General features: G+C 35.5%; 1 protein-coding gene across 2 annotated transcripts in view; it reads left to right on the top strand.

Annotated features, from left to right (window-relative positions):
• Positions 1–13758, top strand: part of LOC132705596 (uncharacterized) — a 38433-nt gene that overhangs the window by 23008 nt on the left and 1667 nt on the right. The window contains exon 1 of one of the 2 annotated variants that reach the window (XR_009619470.1): positions 7415–7524. The exons of the other annotated variant lie outside the window; for it this stretch is intronic. The gene's annotated coding sequence lies outside the window, so the exon portion shown is untranslated. Of the gene's footprint in view, positions 1–7414; positions 7525–13758 lie in introns of those variants that run through there. 2 annotated transcript variants of the gene reach the window in all.

The raw sequence follows: 13758 nt of genomic DNA, 5'->3' as shown, positions 1-13758 counted from the left end.
TATTACGTAGGCCCGAGATAGGACCCGTTAGTTAGGGCCTTTGTGGACCGATTACAGGACATTAGGTACGGGAGGAAAAATGAAAGGTGCAGCCACAAGAATAGAGAACAGTCAGAATGAAAACGGAGAGATCTGATTGGCTTTTCTATTACCCTCAGCATCCTGAAATGTCGGGACGCAGTCAGATATTTTTTTAACGGTTTAATAACGGATAGGGACTAAAACAAATAAAAGAGAAAAAAGACATTTAAAAGATTTAGATTAGATATTTAGGCATTCACAAAAGTTTCCAAGTTACAAAGTTATTATTAACAATACTCCTGCTATCAAGAATTGGCAGTACTTAACAATATAAGAGTATGGAGCTGAATAGAGTGCAATGGCTAGCAAGTATAGTGCGTTTACTAGACCGGACACGAAAATTAATTTGACCTACGAATAACAATATCGAGTCCATTCACCTGGCTCTTCCAGACTCCACTGCTGAGCCATTTCTCATTTCATATCTTAAAATTATACTACACACTAGACACCAACAAAACAAAAACAAAAATTTCAACAAACCAAAACTTTAATTCTATTTATACTAATGGTTCCTTTGAATTCCTCTGGAACTCTTCTATGCTATACATCACCCATGGAATTACAAGTGCGGTAAACGGCATTTGACTCGCGAGTTTACTTGACACGAGCGAAGCGCAGCGGAGCGAGTGTTTAATAAACGAGTGAGTTAAAAAGTTTACCGAACGTGTTGCATACTATACTTTTTCTACGACCGTTAGTTTTTGGGTACATTTTCGCAAAACAACACGAATACATTCACTGACATGACCATGACCGTCAGAATTGACAAACGTCAAAATTCAAAGAGTGGGAAATGTCCCGAAGACATCCGTGCGAAAGGCCGAAGTGGCTCGGAATCAAGTAAAACGAAACTGACGTGGTAAAGTGACGCTTCCCGCATGCTGCATCGATGGGTAATTAGGTATTTTACAGACGGGAGCAGAAAAATATTTTTTTATATACCTACCCTATATTCGTTTGATCACGATCAAGATTTTATACGAGTTCCAAACGCCTATCAATCGTGACCAAGCTGTCTCCCGAGAGGGCGGGAGGGGGTCACAGAAGTTAAATCGACGCTGGCAATTAATTCCGCCTACGAATACGGTTTTTGACGGCCCTAATGGAACACTGTTAATTTGATAAATAAGCTTCCCCAACGCGTTGCAACGCGCAGTGCATTAGACTGGCATTTGGTCCAAATTTCTCGCGATTTAATTCGCCAATGCGTTCCCATCGATCACAACAATTTGGCGCAACGAATAAAACAGTTCGATTCATAAAATCGACTTGGGACTTTGTTAATCCAGACTGGTATGCGTTGAGACGTGCAGACGGACATCGTATAGAGAAAGAAAACAAAGCTAGGGTGACGACGAGAAAAATCCTCATGACAGTTGCGTTTGTTGCGTTTTTACTAAGTAACCTATTGGAGAAATATAATTACTTTTGCTGGATCTTACAGGTGCTCACATAGCAACCGGCCACAGGTCACTACTAGTTACAAATCTTGTGGATTCCTCCTGCTGACGTTTCAGCAGGAGGAGATATGTAAATAGTAGAAGAGATGGTTTAAGTTGTTTGGTTTGGTTGAAGTTAATATGACTTTGAAACACATCGAAACACAGTGAGGCATATTGTTTGTTGATACGTCATCGATAGGTTGAGTTTGACGATGTGGTGAAACACTCTGTATATTTATCGCCGCTTAAAAAAAAAGCTATCGAAAATGGCTCCATTCTGTACGTGAAACTGGTGCTGAAGAGCGGTAAAATGCTATGAAAAACTATATTCACGTAGGAGAGATTCGGATGGTTTTACGAGCGCTCGAAGGTGTCAGGTTGTAAAAGTCATTTTCCGCGTTTAATACGTAAATAAACGGCAGAAACGGCCGTATTATAACTGGAGTATTACATATTCGATTACCGTAAACGGCGTTCTGCAATTTGTGCTCGCTTTTAGTGCGGACTTTTAAAAGGGAACGCCGTCAATAACCTCAATAATAACGGTATTTTAGAAAAACGGAATCGCTATATTAAACGGAATTTTTATTTCCGAAGTTCTTGTGCGTCTATAAACGTTTGGCGAAGAAAAGGATAAAAAAGGGCTTTTGGAGAAAATGAAAATGAAATCCTTGGCAAATAAAAATTGTTTGTTCACGGATGCAAAAAAAATATTGAAAAATTCATGGCGAACATAATTTAAATTAGATTTGTTTATATTAAATGTAAATCACCAAATTAAGACAAAATTCAGAATCTTAAACTTTACAAAAATATCAGTATCAATTTTCATATTTTAAAATGGCTAAGGTAAATGTAAATTCTAACAAATTATAACTTGTAAATAATAATTAAATCTGATGAACTAAATTGCTAGAAGGTAACGCTTCTGCTTTTTGCTGCTTTTGCTCATTTCTTGCTTTCCATTTGTTGCAATTTATTAGATTGCAGCTTAATATTTCATATTACTTATAAAAATACATCCACTAAACACCAAAATCAGTTTCATACTATTCTCAAGTTTTAGAAGTTGCACGAGCGAGGTTTAACTCGAGGTAGTTCTAGTAAAACATCTCGCAGAGAGGGAGCCGCAGTGAATAATTCATTAGTTAATAACCCAATTAGTTTGTGACCAGTAAGTTTATTTAAGTAATAATCAGTTTCTCACTGAAAGTACGTCACTGAGTGTTAATAGTTAATATGCAACCGACGCAGAACGAATACAGAAGATTTGTTACTTCTGGTTTAGAAACACCGATCACTAGTTATTTTCCATTTTTTGGCCATAGAAATGACCCTCTCTTTTAAAATCTCTTCACTGTCACTTTCTCTCTCTCTCTCTCTCTCTCTCTCTCTCTCTCTGTGTGTGTGTGTGTCTCTTTCTTTCGTTGTTTTAAATTTTAGTAGGGAACCTCTTCTAAAAGGAGAGAAAGGCATTGACGGAGGGAGATAGAGAAGCCAGTAGGGAGAGAGAGAGAGCGAAAGAAAGGGAGACAGGGGAGAGGTTTGAAAAGAACGAATCTCGGTCCTAAAACCTTTTTAATTAGAGGAAGGCGGTGTAACAAGAAAAAGGTCTGAAACAGGGAGGTTAAAAAAGGGAGAGGCGAATTACATAATTATTATAAAAAAACCAATCTGAAATCTGTTGCGTGTTAATAAAAAATGACTTTCCAACAATGGGTTTTGGAAAACTTCCTTCCTTCGAAAATGTGGTTTATCTTGTAACCTGCAGAGAGCGGGATGTGAAAATTGACTATTACGTTACGCGGAATAAACATAATTTTTTTGCCTCGTCTGACGGTAGAATCTAAATAACCGGAATTGAATAGAAAACAAGTCGAATTCGTAGCCTAGTTTCGAAACATCGCACGAGACGTAAACTATTAGACGGGTTCTTAAATAAGTCGGCAAACTTTAACAAACTAAATTCGGGTAAATTTAGTGGAGCGTGTTTGGAACGCATAATGCCTTCTAACTGGTGTCAGGTGTGGGAACGGTAGCCGGGATCCTTTTGACAAGCGGTGGAGTAGTAGGGTAGTCAGGTGTGTAGCGAGCGGATTCGGAATTATTTTCCTTCGAGCAACGACTTAAGCCCTTACCTATTTATTGAAATTCTGTATTGTAGACGCATGCAGCGATTAAGATGCGACGCAGTACATATAGCGGAACCGAGTCTCTTTAATTAAACGTCATTCATTTAGAGGCTCTAATTCTACCAAATTAAGTGTGATTACGTCTGTTACAAAATAAAAACGTTTATGCCAACTCAATTTAGGCGCTGAATTATTTTTGTGCTGGTGGTTATGATTCAAAAACCCCAACCTAACGTGTGGAAAAATCATATACCGATAATAATTGAGAACAACCAAGGTTTTAGTTTACTGGATGATGGTAACACATTGACAATTGATTTGAATTCTTTGCTTTTCCACTCTATTTTATCATTAGGTAAGCTTGCAGAAATAGTAAATTACTTAAGCCTTTCATTTTCTAACGAGCAGAGACCGATTTTTACGTTTTAATTATTTTATTCAAAAGATTTTTGTAGTCGCAAGAATTATGTATGTGTCTTTTAACATGTAATTTAAGAGATCTCCAAGTATCTGTCCTGACTCTACATATCTTAAATATAGATTATGATCAAACTCTGGACTGGAACCTTCGGCACTATACTAACACACAATAACGCGTTTTACCACAAACCGAAACTCAATTATACGTACTCGACGCAAGTTGGCAGCTTCAGGAGAAGATTAAAACTAAACTTAATAGAACAAATGTTCTCCATATATATACCCATCGGGAAGTGAGAGGGGGAATTACGCACTGTTCACGCAACCAATCATCGCGTATAATGGGCTAAATGGGATTGAACCCCGGTCCTTGTTCAGTGCCTTATTTACATATTTAACTAATTTTAAATTACTAATATCTACCTTATGATTATTGTTGAACATATGTTCGGCTACACCTGATTTTTCTAATCTAGCAAATTTTAAATAAGCTAAATGTTCCTCAAATCTAACATTAATTGATCTTTTGGTTTGCCCTACATATGACTTGTCACAATCGTTACAACATATTTCATAAATTCCCGACTTTTCAAGGGTATCTAGTTTATCCTTGGGATTACCCAAGAGATTTTTTAATTTTGATCCGGACTGATAGACACTTCGAAGACCTGCGGCCCTGAAAACTCTATCTAGTCCACTTGTATATTGGGGAGAGAAAGGAATTGAGACTACTTTTAAATTTTCCTTATCAGCTTGATAAGTCGTTGATTTTTGAAGTTTGTTTTTAAATCTAAATTTCCTAATTAACTTATCGATAAAACTATCTTCATAGCCATTGATTCTAGCCACCTTTTTTATAAGGCTTCTTTCCACCCCAAACCTTTCTTGATTTAAAGGAAATGTGACAAGTCTATGGACTAGAAAATTAAAACTTGCCACTTTGTGTTGAAAAGCATGGTTAGAATCATTGGTTATGTATCTTAAAGTACTAGTGTCTTTCCTATAAATGTCAAAAACTAAATGATTTTCACTGTTTTTGACAACGAGAACGTCCAAAGAAGGCAACTGCATGTTACTTTCTATTTCATATGTGAATTTAATAGATGGGAAGTAATTATTCAAATTTGAAACAAAGTCATTTAAATCCATGCAAGTTGTATCAAAAACCGCGAAAACATCGTCGGCGTATCTATACCATATCCTAGGAAAGTACTCGAAATTTACTTTAGCATTCTGTTTAAAATGATGAATGAAAAGTTCAGCCAGGAAAGGAGATAAACAATTTCCCATGGCCATGCCATTTTGTTGTTCATAATAGTTGTGATTATATAGAAAAATATTTTGACTCATGCAAAGCTTTGTCAAAGTGATTAGCTCTTCAATTATATCTTTACTGTAGTTATTATATTCGAGTAATTTCCTGAGATATTCCAAAGTTCAAAGTCTTTGATTTTATCAATAAACTCTTGCGAGTTTTTTACAGAAAAACTTTCTTTTTGATGTTTTAAATTTCCAAGTTCTGCAACCAACCACTTTGAAATATTATATGTTGGAGAACCTATAGCTTAGGCAATAGGTCTCATTGTTTGTCCAAATTATATTGTTTACCTAAAATTCATAAACCTGGAAAAACAATGGGACCTATTGTCTCAGCTATGGGATCTCCAACATATAATATTTCAAAGTGGTTGGTTGCAGAACTTGAAAATTTAAAACATCAAAAAGAAAGTTTTTCTGTAAAAAACTCGCAAGAGTTTATTGGTAAAATCAAAGACGTAAGGCTAAGTGAACATGAACTTTTAGTATTTTTTGATGTCTCCTCATTATTTCCAGGCGTTCCTATAGATAGATTATGATCATAATAATAATTTTTAAAGATAACAACGTAGTTTTCTCGCTTCGAGGGAAAGAGTGTTGATTGTTTTTCGATCGTACAAAGACATAAAACAATGGAGACAATGCACTCCCGAAACTAATCACCCGCACAAACAACAAGTTCCGAAACTTGGAGGGTCGAGTGATTCTACTTGGGGAACTCAAATTTACCATCACTAATCTCAAAGTTAAAGTAAAGTTTATGTAAAATCTTTACTATCAACCGGATTGCCATAAACCCGAGCAGAACTACTAATTACATCGATTACAAAGTCAAACTTGGGGACCGAGGACAACTTTTCGCCTAAACTTTACTGCTTTAATTGCACGAAATGCAAAATTGAAGAGGTCGGAAAGCTCGAGTTATTATTTACAACGCGTTTCAACTTCTGCGCGTCGGTGGGCCGAAAATCGGAGAGGTTTTTATTTAGAACGGACGATATTGTGAACGATTATGTAGAACGTTTCCGGTTAATTTAATAAAGTACAATATACCAGAACCCAAACGATATAAACTCGAATCGTTTATGCTCAGATACGAAGGTTGTAAATTCCGACGTCAGGATAAATTTCTCGAAAACTTTGAACGTAAACTATTTTACGTGAATTTTATTATTCTGGCCGCTTTTTATTATTGTTCGTAACCGCTTCGGGGGAATTTATTTAAAATTTTTATTTCGTATGCGACATTAAACCGACCCACCCAGTCATTTATAAACATTTATTATTATTATTGGGAGGTAAATAAAACAAATACTCTTTATAAGACGCCTAAGAATTTTTAGAAATAATATCAACGTTTTTCATTTTTTACAGTCCGTGATTCTCCGCCTTGCCATGTGCCTGACAGTTAGACAACCAACAATGTTCATTCTCAATATCACTTTCATTATAACATGTTTTGTTGTTTTTGTTTTTGTGAAATTTTTGATAACGCTATTAAAGTACAAAAAATCATCTATCCGAATCCTGAATTCGTATCTTGTTCTGCACGATTTGCTCATGTTTCAACTACTTTTTTATTTGATTCGAACGGATAACAAACTTTTTTTGGGGTGGGTAGCGGAAAATTATTAGCAAAAGTTTTGATCGAAAACTTTCACTTCCTAATGTATCATGGCGGAAAGAAGTGGCGCTCCCAAAATTATTTAATGAAGAAAAAAAAAGACTAACAACTTCATTGGTTACGATTTATCCGTTCGAAACAAAGCTCCTGCTTGAAAAACGAGGAACAAATGAACAAAAAAAAGTTAACGTTTTAAAACATATTTCGATGACGTGTCGTAAAAAGTGAAAATTTTGGATTAGTCAATCAATGGAGCCTGATTAATATTAATATTAAAAACATTTGTTTTTACCTGATTTAAAGAAATTCGAATCCTATAGTAGGGATTTATTCTCATGCAACCAGTGCGGTGAACGGCATTTGACTCGTGAGTTTATTTAACACGAGCGCAGCCGACTGGTTTCGCTATTCTTCGAATACCAGTTTGTTGCTCCTGTTCATCAAAACTGTGGGTGGCCAGCATATATATTTTCTTAAATGAGTAAATAATTCGGACGTACCGTAAGTAAGTATTTTTCGGTGTTCGGACGCTAAGGTCGTTAATATTTTCCTTGATATCATTTTCCAGTTAAGTCGAGAATAGTTCTCAAGGGTGCTCGTATGTTATATAATCACAGCTGCTTGACGTCGCCTTGTATATAATCCTTATGTTTCCGTATGTTTTACCACTACATACCCATTAAAATAAAACACCAACGGTTATTATTTCTGTTGATATAGAGGGGGAATGGATTTAATTCCGAATTCGATATAAAATAAATAAATTGTCGATCGGATTTGCAATTTTAACGTAATACGTTTAATTTGGATGAGCGTAATTCAATTAGCAGTGATTTAAATGATATATCTAAAAATTGAGCTTGCCAGTCGCGAATAACATCTAAAAATTGGCAAAAACGGATTTTTCAGATTATCGAAACTGCCTGCCACTTCGGACATTTCCGGGATTTTACCGCACGTATTTGGGAGCAATCGGATCTTTTCGGAGATATTTCCCACCCTTTGAATTTTGACGTATGTATTCGTATTGTTTTGCGAAAATGTACCAAAAAACTAACGGTCGTAGAAAAAGTATAGTATGTAACAAGTTCGGTAAACGGCATTTGACTCACAAGTTTATTTAGTTAAAAAGTTTACCGAACGTGTTGCATACTATACTTTTTCTACGACCGTTAGTTTTTGGGTACATTTTCGCAAAACAACACGAATACATTCACTGACATGACCGTCAGAATTGACAAATGGCAAAATTCAGGGCGTGAGAAATATTTCCGAAAACATCCGATTGCTCTCAAACCCGTGCGGTAAAATCCCGGAAATGTCCGAAGTGACTTGGATCCGTGGGAAACGAAATTGACGTGGTAAAGTGATACTCCCCGCACCCTAGATCGGCGTGTAATTACGTGTTTTATAGACGGGAGTAGAAACAATATGTTTGCCAGATCCCTATGAACCTTTTAAATACCTATATGCCTCATGCGCCAAGCATTTAGATTTCCTCATCTCTCCCATGTACCTTCCTGCGTAGGACGTGATTTCATTGAACTGCAGTGCGCTCCGCTTATGCCAAATAAATTCATGACTCGAATGCCGTTGGCCACGCATACTTGTTGCGTAATATACTATTACGTTTATTTGTTTTTTTAACCACTCTTAAGAGAGAAGAATTTCAACCCAGCAAAATGATTTCTATGTTTTTATATAAATAAATTATGAGCCGCAACTACAGAGTTTAAAAAAATCATCGATCTAAATCCTGAATTCATATCTTGTTCTGCACGATTTGCGCCTGTTTCAACTACTTCTTTACCTCTTTCGAACAAATAACAAACTTTTTTTTTGGTGGACAGCGGAAAATTATTAGCAAAAGTTTTGATCGAGCGAAAACTTTCATTTCCTGTGTTTCATGGCGGAGGAAGTGGCGCTCGCAAATTTTTTTGATGAAGAAAGAAAAAGACCAAAATGAAATCCAATTAGTTACGATTTATCTGTTCGGAAGAAGGTTTCTAATAAGTTTGAAGATAATTATTCTTTAAAAATTTGACATTTTAAAACATATCAAATATCAGATTGTTTAACCGGTGCCTGAATAATATTAATATTAAAAATATATTAAAAATTAAAGAAAGTTTGATCCTATAGCAGTGATTTATTCTGTGTTGACGTCACACCTGCCCTCCATTGTTACTTGTTGGTGTATTGCTGTGCGACGGGAGAAAATGTTTCTCAAATCCCTCTTTCGAAAGTTTTGTACCAAACTTTTTTGTTTTCTAATGCTCAAACCACAGTATCCTTTAGATGTGCTTATCTCTCCCCATATACACCCTGTGCCAAATAAAACGATCCACTATACGATCTGGAAACCCATAGGAGACACTAAGAAAAGTTTCGTACAAAAGTTTCTTGGACTCTTCTAAAGATTTAAAATGTTATAATTTTGTTGATACAGGGTGTCCCAAGAGTATTCCCCCGACATCATCGTTGTTATTTTAAATAGAAAACCCTATATATTTCAACATTTTTTGAATCCTTGATTAAAATAATGGTCACTTTCTTAAGAAATTCCTATTCGAATTTTGCATAGTTTAGGCAGAAATTGAGGTTATGTGTTTTTTCATATTTTGCTTGCCCCATATAAAATTGTGTTGTGACGCTACTGATCCAGGTATTGCAACGAAAATTAAACCACAGACTATTGAGATGATGCATTAATGAATCAGTTAGACAGATTGGCCTCAGCAGGGTATTCCAAATAGGTGGTGTAACACCCATATCAATTCTTGTTGAATTTAAAGCTGCCCACATTAGGTCACTTGTTGGCAATGTTAAGTATTTTTTAAATAGCAAAGACGTGATACTACTTCTTTTGAAGATATAATACTCTAGATATACGAATAAAACCTATTGCTAACAATACAGGGTGTCCATTAAGACATGGAAATTAAAAAAAAAATTATTGTATACTACACACTTTAACTTTAACTTTAATAAAACTTCAGAATTCATATTTGGCTTGATTGAAAATACTTAATAACAAAAATATAAAATTAAAGTATATAGGTTAACTAAAAAACTTTAAATTAATTAACAAATTAAATACATACTAACAAAAAACTTGACAACTATGAACTTTTTAAATAGAAATATGCACAAACTAGAAATAACAAACAGCAGTGTCAAAGTTTACACCTTAATGTAACATTTTTAAATATTTTGATATATCTTTGTTGTTTTGATGCCTAATGACACGAGCATTTTAAGTTTGTACTAAACTTTTTGAACCGAATTAACGAACCCGTTTTTTTTTAATTTTTTTTTATTAAAATTTGTTATCTTGGTTAGTTAGCCTATAAACTTTAATTATTTATTTTTGTTATTTGGCATTTTCAATCAAGTTGGATAAGTAACTATTAACTGTTTCTTTAAATATTAATTCTGAAGTTTTATTAAATCTGTATTGTTAGCAACAGGTTTTATTCGTATATCTGGAGTATTAGATCTTTAAACGAATTAGTATCATGTCTTTGCTATTTAAAAATTACTTATTATTGCCAGTGACATAATGCGGGCAGTTTTAAATTCAACATGATTTTATACGGGCGTTATCTCGAATATCTCAAAAAGTAAGTAAAATTTTAATATAAGATAAATTACAAACTGACTTTATTTTTTATCCTGGAATGGATGTCTGAATAAAAATATATAGGGTGTTCTGTTTAAAATAACAAAGCTGATGTCGAGGGCATCAACAAAATTATAATAGATAGATAGATTATTTATTCACAAAACCAGGTGATACAATAGATGTTTCGTCAATAAATACAAATAATAAATTACAAGTTTCATTGTAAAAACAATGTATATCATAATCTTAAGTAATGTGTAGAACGAATACGAGTATATATTTATATAACAAACATGACAAACAAGTTAATGCAATTTAAAATAAAAGAGAGTATACATTAGAAAAATCTCGGTAAACTTTTGACGTTATTTACGATGCTCTCAGGTACGCTTCAAATTCTTTCAAGCTGTAGAAAGCATTGGCCGTCAGGAGCCTCTTGATGTGTTTTTTAAATTGATTTATAGATAAATTTTTTAAGCTTGGAGATAGCAAATTATAATAATATGGTCCCGCGTAACTTAGTGATTTTTTATAAAACATATGGTTGAGTTTTGGCTTCAGCAGATGTTCTCTATTGCGAGTATTGTAACTGTGGATATCAGTATGCTTCCTATGTGAATATTTATTTTTATGTGTGATCAAAAGTATTTTAAATAGGTATATACAAGGCATTGTTAATATTTTGAGCTGTTGAAATGTCTCTTTGCATGATTGCCTCGGAGGAAGTTTAAAAATCAGCCTAAGTATTCTTTTTTGCTGTATAAACACTCTCTCAGCATCGTTCGCTTGTCCCCAGTTGACAATATTGTGTGAAATGGAAGAGTGAGCTGACGCGTAGTAAAAAGCTATTAGTGCCTTCTCAAGAAATGAATCTTTAATTGTTAATATTGCGAAAAAGGTTTTATGTCCCATCTCAAGGAGCTATCAATATAAGAACCAAGAAGCTTCGTGGTCTGATTTATTTCCAATGGCGAACCAGCAAAACTGATCGATAAGCCAGCTAAAGGTTTAATGTACTGACCAGTAAACTCAACAACGACTGTCTTTTCTACATTCACGATCAAATGATTTTGCCTACAGAAGTTATTAGACTGTGAGACAACAAGAGATACATCATCCATCAGCACTTCTGCATCTCTTCCAGAGACAAAGACGGACGTATCGTCCGCGTACATAAAGACACGACAGTCACTGCTGAGAAATTAAGGCAAATCATTCACATATAAAAGAAACAATAATGGACCCAAAGTTCCCCCTGAGGCGTGCCCAGGCTGACGCTATAAAGGTCTGAGTACGTTCCATTTATTTTGACACTTATTTTCCTATGATTCATATACGATATGATCCAATCATTGATAGGCCCCCTGATTCCCAAGCATTCCAGCTTCTTTGCCATTATACTGAAGGTTAAGGAGTCAAAGGCGCGCGGTAAATCGAAAAAAACTCCGATTACTGTCTCTCCGATATCTAGTTTATCATAAATATGCTGAACAAGTTCATTTCATTCAATATTTTATATCTTCAGGAGGGTTCAAGAAACTTTTGTACGAAACTTTTTTCGTATCTCCTATGGGATTCCAGATCTTTTAATGGGTCGTTTTACTTGGCACACGGTGTATGTTCCTGTATTGGGTTAAATTGGCAGCTAAAATTGAACACTTCCCGTCTATCTGCCAGATGCTGTTGCATATTAGTAGCGTGTTTTGTATTATAATTCGGTATACCAGAGAAGTGTTCTCCCTGAAATCCATTTCAACTTTCTGTCCGTCCTACTGCTTTTTTCCTGCGAAAATATCCCCGGGCTTGTAATAAAGCTGAAGTTTAATCGAAACCTAATTGCCTCTTATTAGGAATCATAATTAAAAAGGTTACGACGTTAACAAGGAAATAATGAGATAACCAAGAATTCCGCTTTACAATCGAGAAGCCCTGAAAATTAGGAATTTGCTCTGGCGGAATATAGAAGGGATATTGAGTGCGAGTGTGTAGGTTTGTGTCGGTGCCGTCCTCGAGGCCACAGAAACTGTGCGCGACGTTCCTATTGTGCTAATTAATTCGGAAATTGCGTAATCGCGCCAATATTTACAAGAGGAAGGAAACGTTACGGTTGACGGGGATATAACTCAGATGTCGCGCACGGGCAAAATGCAAATCCGTGTGGAATTGAAACGCCGCCGACGCCCCACGAAATGCATCATTGCGTTTCGACCGGCTGCAAACTTTGTACCGCACCGGCACGAAGAGTGGGGGTAGCCGTATGTGGAAACTAAGGGCTTATTTTGGATCTGAAGCGTATTTCTGCGGCGGCTAATTTATCGCCCGCTAGGCAATCGTTGGACGAGTGATTAATTGTTAAACGGAATGATTACTGCTTATTCGCTTATCCAAAAAGCTGCCGCAACGTTGCAGGTGTGTTTTGCAGCGTTGGCGGAGGAAAACGACGTGCAGGATCGAGAGAGTTCATATCAATTTGTTTTTAACGGCTGTAGTAGTTCCGTTTGGTTATTTCAGCGTCGTCCGTCGAAATTTCGAAACTGTCCGTTTCATTTTGCTACAATCAAACAATTAGGAATATGAATTTTAAAAATTTAGGATATCTCTCCATAAGGACAGGGCACAGTAGTAATTAAAAGAGATTGCTGGGTCTTGTAATAGAAAAGCAAAACGCAAGGATGCCTGGAGCGACTTTCTACTTCGTTTTCTTTTCTTCTTCTTCTTTTCTATTACGCTCTTTGGTATATTCGCTGTTATTTACAAGAGAATTTTATGAAATAGGAAACAGAACATCTCTGCTTTCCTGGTCGAAGTCAGCTGTGGGACGCGATATTTATTGCAAGGATTTCATTTTACCACAACGAATTCGGAAAATCTATAACCCATAAAGGTGCAAAACCACGATGAAAGTTTTTCATGAAATTTTTGTGTCATTAGTTCAAAACTTTCGTGTTTCACGGCAGAAACACTATAGAGTTGCGTGAAATATTGTGAAAAATTTCATGACGCAATATTTCACGAGACATTTGCTCATGGGCAAGTAAAATCGGTGTATCCGGTGTGTTTATATATTAAAGAAACTTGTTTTGATTATCGTTTTTAATTGGTTTATTGTGACAA

The sequence above is a fragment of the Cylas formicarius genome, unplaced genomic scaffold (genome assembly GCF_029955315.1).
Source record: "Cylas formicarius isolate icCylForm1 unplaced genomic scaffold, icCylForm1.1 PGA_scaffold_7__23_contigs__length_41026272, whole genome shotgun sequence".
Taxonomy (NCBI): Eukaryota; Metazoa; Arthropoda; class Insecta; order Coleoptera; family Brentidae; genus Cylas; species Cylas formicarius.
This window is presented reverse-complemented; position numbering and strand designations above follow the sequence as displayed.